The sequence below is a fragment of the Sardina pilchardus genome, chromosome 14 (assembly GCF_963854185.1).
Source record: "Sardina pilchardus chromosome 14, fSarPil1.1, whole genome shotgun sequence".
In the NCBI taxonomy this organism is placed as follows: domain Eukaryota; kingdom Metazoa; phylum Chordata; class Actinopteri; order Clupeiformes; family Clupeidae; genus Sardina; species Sardina pilchardus.
Window position 1 is genome coordinate 33,708,707 of NC_085007.1, and position 12,632 is coordinate 33,721,338.

At 38.8% G+C, this 12,632-nt stretch overlaps 1 long non-coding RNA gene across 1 annotated transcript; it reads right to left on the reverse strand.

Annotated features, from left to right (window-relative positions):
* Window positions 1-5,768: 5,768 nt before the first annotated feature.
* On the reverse strand, window positions 5,769-8,083 carry LOC134101335 (uncharacterized). Its single transcript, XR_009941369.1, has 5 exons — window positions 7,828-8,083; window positions 7,418-7,514; window positions 7,223-7,323; window positions 6,618-6,784; window positions 5,769-6,510 (listed from the first exon to the last, which is right to left on the reverse strand). It is a non-coding gene; the product is annotated as an uncharacterized LOC134101335 (long non-coding RNA).
* Between the last annotated feature and the right edge of the window lie 4,549 nt (window positions 8,084-12,632).

Sequence of the window (12,632 nt, forward strand, 5' to 3'; positions counted from 1 at the left end):
TATTAATCCAGGATTATTGTTTGTAATCGGTCCAGGACAAACACACATTCACGTGCCTCTGATTAAGTATTAATCCAGGATTGTTGTTAGTAATCGGTCCAGGACAAACTCACACTCACTTGCCTCTTACTAAATATTAATCCAGGATTATTGTTGGTAATTGTTTCAGGACAAACATTTTAATGTATTTTTTTTAAGTTGTTTACTCCTCTTGTTAAGTAGTATGACTTATTTTTTCTGAAATTTAGCATTGTTTTTGTTAAGACAAATACAATGTGATTTAGTCCAATTTTATTGTATTTTTTCCCCCCAGAGTTGCCCAGTGTTAAAGATGGCAGGTGAGTGTGACCGGGAGAAACATTCTATTATGCAAATTTCACAACCTATTATGCAGTGCGCTTTTCTGATAATATCCACAAACATATCCATATATGTGTCAACTCTAAAATCTGTCTTTGAGGATTGTGAGATATCTGATGAGGTTCCAACTAATTTTATTTTGAATACTGGTGTCTTACTTGTGCCAATCTGAATTCAAACCTACATAGTGTTTTTGTTTTGATAGTGAAAGTTAAAACAAAATTATGTTTTATGTAATACAGACTACATTCTTCATTGGTTGCTAGATGCTATATCAAACTTCCAATTTGTGTGATACCCGTTTATCATGGCAGGATGAGGGCTGAACATTTAGTTAACCCATATGCTTGTTCAACAGGCAATGTATGTCCTTTTTTATCTGATGTGTAAGGTATTGGGTGCACTTTATTGTCAGTATCATCAAGTTAATGTTACTTTGCCTTTGGTAGTTTTAAATGCTCCAGGTCATTTCTATAATACTATGTTTTTGTTTACACAGAACTCTCCATTTGGTCTCTCAAACACTGGTGAAGATCCTGGAAAGCTCCTCTCGAGCCAGGAATGCTTACTTTAGGAAGGTTTGTTATTATGCATTCTCATATTCATATTTTTAATTTCATAGAGGGTCAGATATTGTTAATTTAAGAACCTTTTATATTCATTCTGCCCTCTGCTAGATAAACATTTTTAAGGAAAAGGTGATGGTTGAGGCCTTTCTTGAGAATGGTAACCACTGGAACCTTTTTGTAAGTAACTATGTAATATACTGTGTCACAACCACCGGGCTCAAGGTAGCCGTGACATTAAGGATGGGGACCACACTGTAGCTAAAGGTTTTAAATATTATATTTATTGAAACATTAAAAAGGGTAAAGTCAGTATATGATAAAGAAAAGTGTAATGCAAAGTGTCTAGGGGTGATCAAACAAAGAGTGTAAAAACGCGACGTCTAGGTGCAAGCTGGCAACGGGTTGCGGCTCTCCCCAGAGGAGCAGCCATCGAGCGCAGAGAGCAGGCCCAAGCGAAGGGCAGAGAGCAGAGCCAAGACCAGAGAGAACGCGTCCATTCATCCTTGTTATATAGCACCACCCATTACTCCAAACACCAATGGGGTCCTTGCTCTGCAAATCAGGGAAACAGATTCAAGGGGCAGAGCCCACACAGGCATTAGACCAGAGGGCGCAACCCCAGGACTGACCAGCAGGGTCTTAACAACTGTATCTATCTATTAAAGCAAGGAACGTCTGTCTGTGTGTCACTCTGTCTGTCTGTCTGTCTGTCTGTCTGTCTGTCTGTCTGTCTGTCTGTGCCACGCATAACTCTCGAACCGCTCATCCGACTGACCTAAAATTTGACACGGGTATTGCTAATGCCATGCGTGAGTGCAGTGCGAAGTTTGGTCGTTGTTGGACAACAAATGACAAAGATATCGTTAAATTAAGCGAAATACAACTCTACCGCAATCCCACAATTCTACCGCTCTCGCACTAGCCACTCCCCCTCACTCTCACTTACTCCAGCATAGAAACAAAAAAGCCCATTTCCCTGACACTCACGTTGCCAATCATGGAAATTACTATGTCTCACGTAAACAACGGACCGTTTCAAGATTGTTCATGTTGGATAAACATGCTGAGTCTGACACACATGCACCCGGCTGTTACAGTCACATGCACCAGGCTGTTACAGTCACGTAACGTTGCATAGCTTAGGCTATTCAACAACCGCGGTTGCCTAGCGCTTCTGTTGCCTGATCAGGCCGACACACACGTCGGTACCATTCTGTTAAAATTTGCATTTAAAACAGCGGCTCTTCACTCTATCTGGACATCGGCTACAGGCTTAACATTCATTCAAACATCACTCCGAGTTCATAGCACTGGCATATGGCCATGGTCATGCGGTTAACTTTAGACTATAATTTCCCAACAACAGCAAAAACGCACGGGTATGTAACATGTGTCTAATATTGCCATTAGCTGCAACTCAAACGCCTTTCCCCTTCACTTTTTTACTTTGCAAAGACAGTAAAAAGCTCTAACTGCACGGGCCTGATTCTACATCATCACCAATCTAACATGATCTACCTGCATCAACGTCATTGGGTAACATGTTTCTTGGAAAACATTGTTTGCACGGGCACTGCCCTAGTATTAGTAATTTATTGATCCATACAATTCATGCCCAACTAATAAGTTTTCTTTTGTATGCAGATATTACTGGGAGAAGAGTTATATATATATATGAACTCCCTTGGGGAATCTAAAGAGAGGATGGCGACCATAGTTCAAAACTGGAGGTACAAAATATGGCTACCCGATTATCACTGTACTACTGCTCTGTGAGGACCAAACAGGGTTAGAGTGCACGAAACAACCCCACTCCCCACCTGTCAATGTAGCCCATTTTTTGCATTCTAGCTATGCTGAATGTGAACTGTAACGTTTACGGTGAAATGTGGGGGTTGCACTACGTGTTGCAGTGATACATTTAAAATCCATTGTTTTCATAGCAGTCTAGTTCCATTGCAATTACAGCTGTAAACGGGCCTTAAAAGTTAGGCCTGACACGGCCCAAGCCCGACAAAATTCGTCCTGAACCCAACAAGTACATTTTGACAGCTTTTTAAAGCCCAAACCCGCTTACAGCCCGGAATTATTCAAATATGCAGACACACAACTCCTCATTTTGTGTCAGGGGTATACATTTTAACATTACTCATTCATTTTTAACACCTAAACACTTTTACCATAACAAGTTAAAACAAAAACTGATGTTGGAGTTTTTCCTTGCCCCTATTGCTCATTGGTGCTCTTTGTTGTTAAGCGCTCTGAGACCTGCCTTTTGTAAAATCCGCTAAACAAATAAAATGTAATTGAATTAAACAATTTTAACACTTAAAAGAACTTATGTTCGTGGCTGGCTCAACCAAAATGTATGATAAACGCCACACTCTATCTTCTGCTTCACCTCATCAGCATCCATCCATCTATTGTGCTGGTGGAAATGCATCACCTGACCGCTCATTTACCCCGAAAGGCATGGCTCAAGCCCGAGTCAGACCCGGGCCCAGGTAAAATTAAGCCTGAATCAGTTGGGCCCAGTCGGGTTCGGGCAAAGATTTCCAGCAATACAGTCCATGGGATAAAGGAAGTGGGGATCACATCTCATTGTTTGGGGGGAGATGTTCGCTGACCCCTGTTTGACCCACTGTCTAATAATGAGTAGTACTTTACTAATTTTGTTTCTATTCTATTCAGTTCATTTGCTGAAGGATGGGGATGTCATGGCCCCTGGACACCGGTATCCATAAAGCATCCCCTGCAGATAGATGGGGAGTCATGTGGCGTTCATGTTGTTATGGTATTCATTATTGCTTTTGCCCTCCATTGTATTGTTGCTACACTGTTACAGTGTATCTACCTAGGTACAGTGGAATAATCGGTGTAACAATATGTTATATAGCATGTTCTAGTGTTGTACTTACCGGTACATTTTGTATTTTTGTGTACCTACATAATGTTGTTACAGTGTAATATTACGTTTTTTTTTTTTTTTTTTTTTTTTAAATACCAGAACATCTTCACTATAATCTGTGTGTTACTAAGTTACTAGGCACTGCAAACTGAAGACATTGACTAGACTGGAACTAAGCAGGGTTTTTTTCCAAAGTAATGCTACTTCCCTTGAGCTTGCCACCCACAAAGTTGCCCAACATCAACGTGTCCTGTGCATTGATTCATTCGTTCCAGCATTAGCGTGCTTTGGGCCTCGGTCCAACCACCCTTCCTTGAAGAATTCAGCACTTTAGCAAAGTATTATAAAAACACCGGTACTTCATATTAGTGTATCAACGGTATGTATGGTATGTACACAAAAATACAACACCAGTACATGCTATAACATATTGTTACACCGGTTATACCACTGTACTTAATTGGGTAGATACACTGTAAAAGTATACCTAGTGTTACCGTCATTTTTTACACCTTCAAAGCTACAAGCTTATTACAAGCTTTTTCATCTACCTGAACATTCATCAAGCTTAAGGTTGAAACTGCAACCTCTTATTAAGAGAAGTCTGACAATTTGTTATTCTTCAGTATGCCCAGGCCATATTGACAGGGGATGCTCTTCAGCAGAGCCGTGTTTTGGATTTTGGACCCATTATGCAATTAAGACAACAGATGTGCAAGGATCTCTTTAATGCAACAGGTATGCAACATACAACTATGCATAGTTGAAGCATACAGTTTCTTAACCTAGTAATGCTGGTAATTTAAAACTAATCATTCGGCAAATAAGCAGATATTTATATTTTCAATTGAGTTTCCATTGCATTGAGCATTATTCTATGTAATTTGTACATTTATTCATTTTAATTGTAGACAGAACACAGACATGCAGTAACTGCCTGAACCCAGTGAGCACTGCAAACAAGGTAAAGTATACCATGTGATAATTTGTTAAAATGTTATTCCTAAATCCATATCTGTTTCAAAAGGCATATGAAACATATATGGACTTAAATGTAGAGTTTTCAGAATGGAGTGTGGTCAAAATATTCCGTTTATCAAATCCACACCCTAGTGTGTATCAGGTATTACAGTGTTAAAGAACGGTAAACAAAATGGTATGGTGTTAGTAGGAAGGTGCTGATGAAATTCTTATGGGGCTCTTCTGTTTCACTTCCTTTTTTTTTTTTTTCTTTTGTGTGTCCCATGCTGGAATGATTATCATCCAATCCTGATATCTGAAGTGAAAGTTAATTTCATCATCATTATTTGTATTAACTATTATCTGCAATTTAAGGTTTGGGGATCACCAAAGAAATGGCAGAAAAAACAAAGTAAGTATTTTGATGTCATTGTATTTTCTAGAATTGCTCTACTCCGCCAGGAAAGTTAATAATGCCAAAATATTAATGTCTAAATATTCGTCTCATATTTGCTGTGTCAGTACAGATTGTTTTGTGCCATCTTGAGTGGCATGCCATTTTCCTAACATTCTTTTTAATATATATATATATATATTTTTTTAACTGTTTTCTCTATAGACAGACCCTCCACAAGATGAAGGAAAATGCCAACTCTACATATGATGTTAAAGAGACCCTATGCAACTTTCTGCAGGAGACGATCGCTCTTTGTTTACATCTGGAAGTCTGAGACGAAGAACCACGCTTGCAATTTATATATTTAAATATAGCCTATACATGTATAAATATACACGCTAAAGCTGTCGGGGAAGCTCTGCAGAGAAAATGCAAGCATAAAACGAGCGAAAACGAACAACGAAACCAGAGATGAAATTGCCAGTCCTGCATAGTTCCTCTTTAACTCATCATTTAGTTTAGAAACACACATTTGGGGCACAAGCCTTGAGCTTTGTCATTGAGTTTTTAATTGAAAAGGTAAACAACTTGCTTTAGATTTTATCATTAAAATCTAATGATAGCTTAGCTTCTTTTACCCTGTTCTTGGGTAACATTTGCTTGTCAAAGAAATAAACATATATACAACAAAACTTCAAAAATTGGTACAGTCCAAGTGTTTGATTAGAATATGCTCATTCTAGTAGTCCTTGTTTTTTTTAGTCTTCACTGAGCCTCTGGATCGCTTTCTCACGGGGTAATCAGGGTTTTTTGGGCTCTGTTGGTGTGTTGTGGCTTTGCAGATCGACCTGGTGTCTACCTTGCGTTTTCTAGATGGATATAATGGCATGATTTTCTTGCCGTTATCATTGATAATGGCGGGGTAGGGGTCCTTGCTTTCTTTGCCCCTGTCTGCCTCTAAAACATGAAAATGTAACCCATCAATCATTTCCTTTATTGGATCAGGAGTTTCTGTCCAGCTACTGATGATTTTTGCAACACTAATTTCTCAACAGTAGTTACACATGGGTACCACTTGCTAAGGTTGGCAATGACACTGCACTGTGTGAAGAAATCGGTGCCAAACTGTCGTTAACACATTCAGTTGTTGCTTCTGTCTGCAAAGAGGGGGGGTGGCTGAATTTGTTCTTCACACGCCCAGCATACTGTAACTCCCTCATTATGCTGAAGTAATCTGCTTTTTCAAGGAGGACATGTATTAGGTCATCTACAGTATACGCAGATTCCTAACGCCTCCAAGAAACTGGTATTTGAGCCTGTAAAACACACAAATAATTATTAATGCGTGAAAACTAAAATATTAACAGATATGTGCAAGTAATAAAATAAGCAAGAGTGAGCAATTAAATAGTTTGTAGCTTACCGTTCAATGACATTGTTCGTATCAGTGTTCAAATGCTCAAAGCAACGTCCGTAATCGGACTACATGTGACCAATCTCTTCCCAGTGTCTTGTGAAATACTGCCACTCAGCTGGGTGTTGTCTGAACATTTTGTTGAACTTCTTGGCTGTGGTCTCAAATTCTGCCTCCTTAAAAGTATCATAGAACACATTTTTTGACCATCAGAAGTTGTTCTTTGAAGTTCAATAATAGCGTATGCACTTTTGTGCGTCTGAAAGTGACCCAGGAGCACTGCTAGAGTGTCTTATACCGGCTCATTTCAAAAAGGGTAGAACGAAACTATTCATATTTGAACATTGTAATAATTGTTTTGAAAATGTGGCACTTGTTTGGACAAATGCTTTATAGCAACTGAAAAAATGTAATGTAAAGATGGACCAATTTTACTTGTTGCAATCTATTGAACACTACACAGTTTGCATTAGTCAGTTTCTCTTACTGGCATAATGCTCACCTAAAACCTCCACCGTCTGCAGACATGGAAAGGTGCACAAAGACTTTGCAGACTAGGTCATTTGTGCAGACAATAGCCTAAATCAGTATCATAACAGATTTGAAATACTTACAGTTTTACAGGTCTTCAGTTTGCAAAAGAAAGAAATTCAATGTTCAAGTTGGAAGGTCCATGCACTCCAAACTCTGTTTTGGATAACCATCTTTGAACAGCCTGTGGATTAGTGAAAGAACAATGTAAGACTCACATTAAATCTTAGAGTGCAAAATGTAAATATTAAAGCTGTATAATAAACCTATGCATCTACCTGCAAGAAGTGATACCAGCACAAAAGGATATAAGATTCAGGGAAAATGCTTGATAAAGCATTAATTTCAGCATAGTCTTTGTCAACCACAAATGCTCTAAAAAAGAAAAAGAACATATAACTTCTCCTTACTTCCTACCAACAGATTTCTAGTTTTGTAATATTTGGCAGTTCTTTAAAGATAAACTCTCAAAGGTCCAAAACTAAGGTTTTAAGTGCCCAAACTTTTTGCAGTGCCATGTGTTCTTTATGGCACAAAAAATAACTATACATCCATGTTTATAGGAAATATTAACCATTAAATACATTTCCATTGTATGTAGACACAACACTTATCATTCCTACATCTTGCACATCAAGGGAGAGCGCTGGATTCCCTGGATTTAGGATTGCAATTAGTTACAACTCACCTGGGAGGGTGCTGGAACGGTATCCTCAGTTGCTCAAGAACCTGCTCTAAGGTGGTCTGTTGTTCATTGCTCGTCCATGACCATCTCTTACAAGGAGTGTAAGCAAGGGGAAGTCATACTGGTTGACACAGTGGGTGGTGTCCACAAACACTATCTGCTTGCCGTACTGCACCAGGTTTGACTGATGTTCTGATGTTGTCAATGTCTCGTGGTGTGGCAAAGAATGTCCTATCACTAATGTCACTGTGTCCTTGAGTCTGTGCCCACTTGTGACTCTCAGACAGAATGATGTCTGGCTTTGCTCCAAGGGCAAGGAGTTGTGCGATCCTCGTCTTGAGTTCTGGGTGCATACAATTTGAGTGTCCATCATTTGGATCAGTGGTAACGTGGTTGTTGTGTTGGTCAAACACACGCTGGACTATAACTGTATGGCCTTGCCAATCATTATTGATTTTAAATGAAACATAGGCCCTACAGCCCACAGACCTGTAGCTTTTAGCCTTTGGTTAGCCAAATCGCAAACAGTTATACTTAAAATAAACCTTCTCCTGGTCCTTCTTGGAGGTACAATTAAACGTGCTTTATTGTCTATCAAGGCTTTGCAGCTTTCTCGTGACAAAACTTTTCAAATCCTCCTGTCTTTGAATAACAAAAACATTGAGTTTTGCCTTCTTCGATCCACATTTCTGTTTTTCTTCATTAAGGACAGCCTTTTTGATAAGGTCTTCCATTCCTGAATGTAAAGAACACATATTTTAACATTGCAGTCAGTATTTAAGTTAGAGTTTAATTATAATTAGCCTAATAATTAAGTCATTTTCACTTTACATCTTCATTTCACCTTAAAAGTTAATAAACACTCCTTAAACAGCCTGATTTTACTAACTCAAAGATCAAGGTGATTGTAAATGCTGGCTCTGAAAATCCTGGACTAATGACGAACAATAGTCCTGGATTAATATGTAGCCTAACAAAAGGTAAGTGAATGCTTTTGTCCTGGACCGATAACTAACAACAATCCTGGATTGATACTTAAAGGAATAGTTCGGAATTTTGGACATAGGACCTCATTTCCAACTTTACCGAGGTGATATAGGTCGGTGGAGACCGTTTTTATCGCGTTTAACCCCTTCCTTCAGTTGCAGCGTTCCCCTTTGCTAACGCTGGTTCTGAGCTACTGCATTTCAACGGTAACATCAGTCTGACATCAACAACAGTCTTACTCACTCCACAGCACACCCGAGACAAGTCAATTAAAACGTCCGACTATCGATATACATGTCCGTGTTGATAGAATAAGTTTAGAAATATAATTGACCTTGCAACTCAATGATTTATTACATTTTGAGGGACTAGTTTCTCAATATCAATCCACCACTGCAATACAGGGAACAAAGTAGGCTATTGCAATGCAATGCAAGGTTAGTTTTATTTCTAACATGGTTCTATCAACACAGGCATGTGCATCGATAGTCTGACGTTATAAATTATTTGTTTCGGGTGTTCTGTGGAGTGTTTTCAGTGGCAGGCTGGATGTTACCGTTGACTTGCGTTATCTCGGCACCAGGTTAGCACGAGATGAACGCTGCAACTCAAGGAAGGGCAGAAATTCACTGAAAATGGTCTTCACCGACCTGTATCACCCCGACTAAGTTGGAAATGAGGTCCTATGTCCAAAATTCCGAACTATTCCTTTAATAAGAGGCAAGTGACTGTGTGTTTGTCCTGGAATGATTACAAACAATAATCCTGGATTAATATAGCCTAGTAGTAAGAGAAAAGTGTGTTTGTCCTGGACTGGTTACGAACAATAATCCTGGATTAATACTTAATAAGAAGCAAGTGAGTGTGTGTTTGTCCTGGAACGATTACCAACAATAATCCTGGATTAATATAGCCTAGTAAGAGAAAAGTGAGTATGTGTTTGTCCTGGACTGGTTACGAACAATAATCCTGGATTAATACTTAATAAGAGGCAAGTGAGTGTGTTTGTCCTGGACCGATTACAAACAATAATCCTGGATTAATACTTCATAAGAAGCAAGTGAGTGTGTGTTTGTCCTGGAACGATTACAAACAATAATCCTGGATTAATATAGCCTAGTAAGAGAAAAGTGAGTATGTGTTTGTCCTGGACTGGTTACGAACAATAATCCTGGATTAATACTTAATAAGAGGCAAGTGAGTGTGTGTTTGTCCTGGACCGATTACTAACAACAATCCTGGATTAATACTTAATCAGAGGCAAGTGAATGTGTGTTTGTCCTGGACCGATTACAAACAATAATCCTGGATTAATACTTAAGAGGCAAGTGAGTGTGTGTTTGTCCTGGAACGATTACAAACAATAATCCTGGATTAATATAGCCTAGTAAGAGAAAAGTGAGTATGTGTTTGTCCTGGACTGGTTACGAACAATAATCCTGGATTAATACTTAATAAGAGGCAAGTGAGTGTGTGTTTGTCCTGGACCGATTACTAACAACAATCCTGGATTAATACTTAATCAGAGGCAAGTGAATGTGTGTTTGTCCTGGACCGATTACAAACAATAATCCTGGATTAATACTTAAGAGGCAAGTGAGTGTGTGTTTGTCCTGGAACGATTACAAACAATAATCCTGGATTAATATAGCCTAGTAAGAGAAAGGTGAGTATGTGTCCTGGACTGGTTACAAACAATAATCCTGGATTAATAATTAATAAGAGGCAAGTGAGTGTGTGTTTGTCCTGGGCCGATTACTAACAACAATCCTGGATTAATACTTAATCAGAGGCAGGCAAGTGAATGTGTGTTTGTCCTGGACCTATTACAAACAATAATCCTGGATTAATATAGCAAGAGAAAAGTGAGTAGCCTATGTGTTTGTCCTGGACTGGTTACGAACAATAATCCTGGATTAATACTTAATAAGAGGCAAGTGAGTGTGTGTTTGTCCTGGACCGATTACTAACAACAATCCTGGATTAATACTTAATCAGAGTCAGACAAGTGAATGTGTGTTTGTCCTGGACCGATAACAAACAATAATCCTGGATCCATAACGCTTTCCGTTTTAACCGGTTTGAAATCTTTGCTGACATACTGTCAATTTTATGCACAAATCATTACAGATAAAATAAAGAACGTAGGCTTTGCTGCACTGACCTAACGTCTTTGTGTTATTCTTGAACATACTGTAACGGGAAAGAGCCCCATACTCTTAGCCGTTTCATGCTGCTAGCTAACAGTAACGTCCATGTAGCCTACTGACTGATCATATCGAACAACACACAATTTGCTTACGATATAAAAATGTATATACTAAAAGTGATTAAAATAGAGAAATTCGGTGGAGATGGCACATAGGATATACATTTTTTCGAGAAATAGTCTTACCTGTTTCTTTGAAAATGTCATTACACGGCAACAGTTAGGAATACTGCAGTAGCACCTCTCCGTTTTGCTAGTTCTGGTTCTTCTGAGCATTTCTGAGCGGGCTTTTCCGTTTGAAATTGTCACGTCGCACTCTAAATGACATCATCAGTCACACATGACCGCTGATTGGTTGGAAATGACATTGACCCTGGACAAACAACTTGCACATTGATCCTGGACTCTTAATTACTTGGTGATATCAGATCGTGCAGATTTTGACGCAGAACAGACTATTGTCACATATTCCTTTCTCTGTTTTTACCTCATAAGCCTAATAAAAAATAAAAAATAAAAGGCTACACAAAAAGATAATGGCAAACTTTTCTGGCAACGTCTCCTTTCATAACTTGTTGGCTATTCTTGTCCGGTTTTAATAACATTATGTCCATTGAATGAATGCTATTTTGCACGCTAAAATCTGAATCATCACAAGTAAATTTACAATAAAGAATGGTAACGTAAGTTGGATCATTGTATTCTTAGTTGTAATCCCCCATATCCCATATCCTGCTGGTGACTCCACTGAGGCATAGCGTTACGACGCTCTTAGGCAGTAACGAGAACTCTGGATCACTTGTAGATCTACGAGTGTTTTCACGATGCTCTTAAGCTACGATGGTTTCGGGAAACAGTCGGCAAATCTTAAGACGGTCGTAAGAGGGACTTTACGATCATCGTAGGCTTACGATGCTTTCGGGAAACGCACCCCAGACCTGCACATGCCCAGACTAGACCTTGCCAACAGCAGCACCTCAGATTACAAGTTGAGCATGCTGACAATCGAACTAAAAGCCCAGGCTGCTAGCTTTCATGCTAGCACTGCTCTTGAGGCATCGGGCATTTTGCTAAATTGTGCTATCATTTTATTTGTGTAAAATCAGTCCACAATTTAATAAAACATATTGAGCACACAATCTAATAAAATGAGACCACAATTTAGACAATTTAAACGAGAGCACTATGTAGTAAAATGACTCTTTCAGGGCCAAAATGGCCAATCCCAGGGTCGATAGTAGAGCAATCTAGTAAATGAGACCACAATTTAGTCAAATGAGCGCCCAATTTTCTAAAATGAAATATCTTTGACATCCCGGGCTCCATACGTTGTTTTGAGGTTATACTATTATTTATTCACAATAGTGTGTAGTAGAATCTAGTAAAATGAGCACACTATTTAATTTGGTCACGATTTAGTCAAAAATGAGCGCACGTTCTAATATTTTTCTAAAAAGAAAGGTTATGAAACTTACTCCTTCACTGGCAAGATGGCGGCGGACAGAAAAACCAAGTCAGTTGTTCAAAACTTTTAGTAGAGTGTGTACGCAAACAATCTATTAACTATTAGTTAGCCTAATTATTTGTATGTGTTTAATTATAATTGTATTTA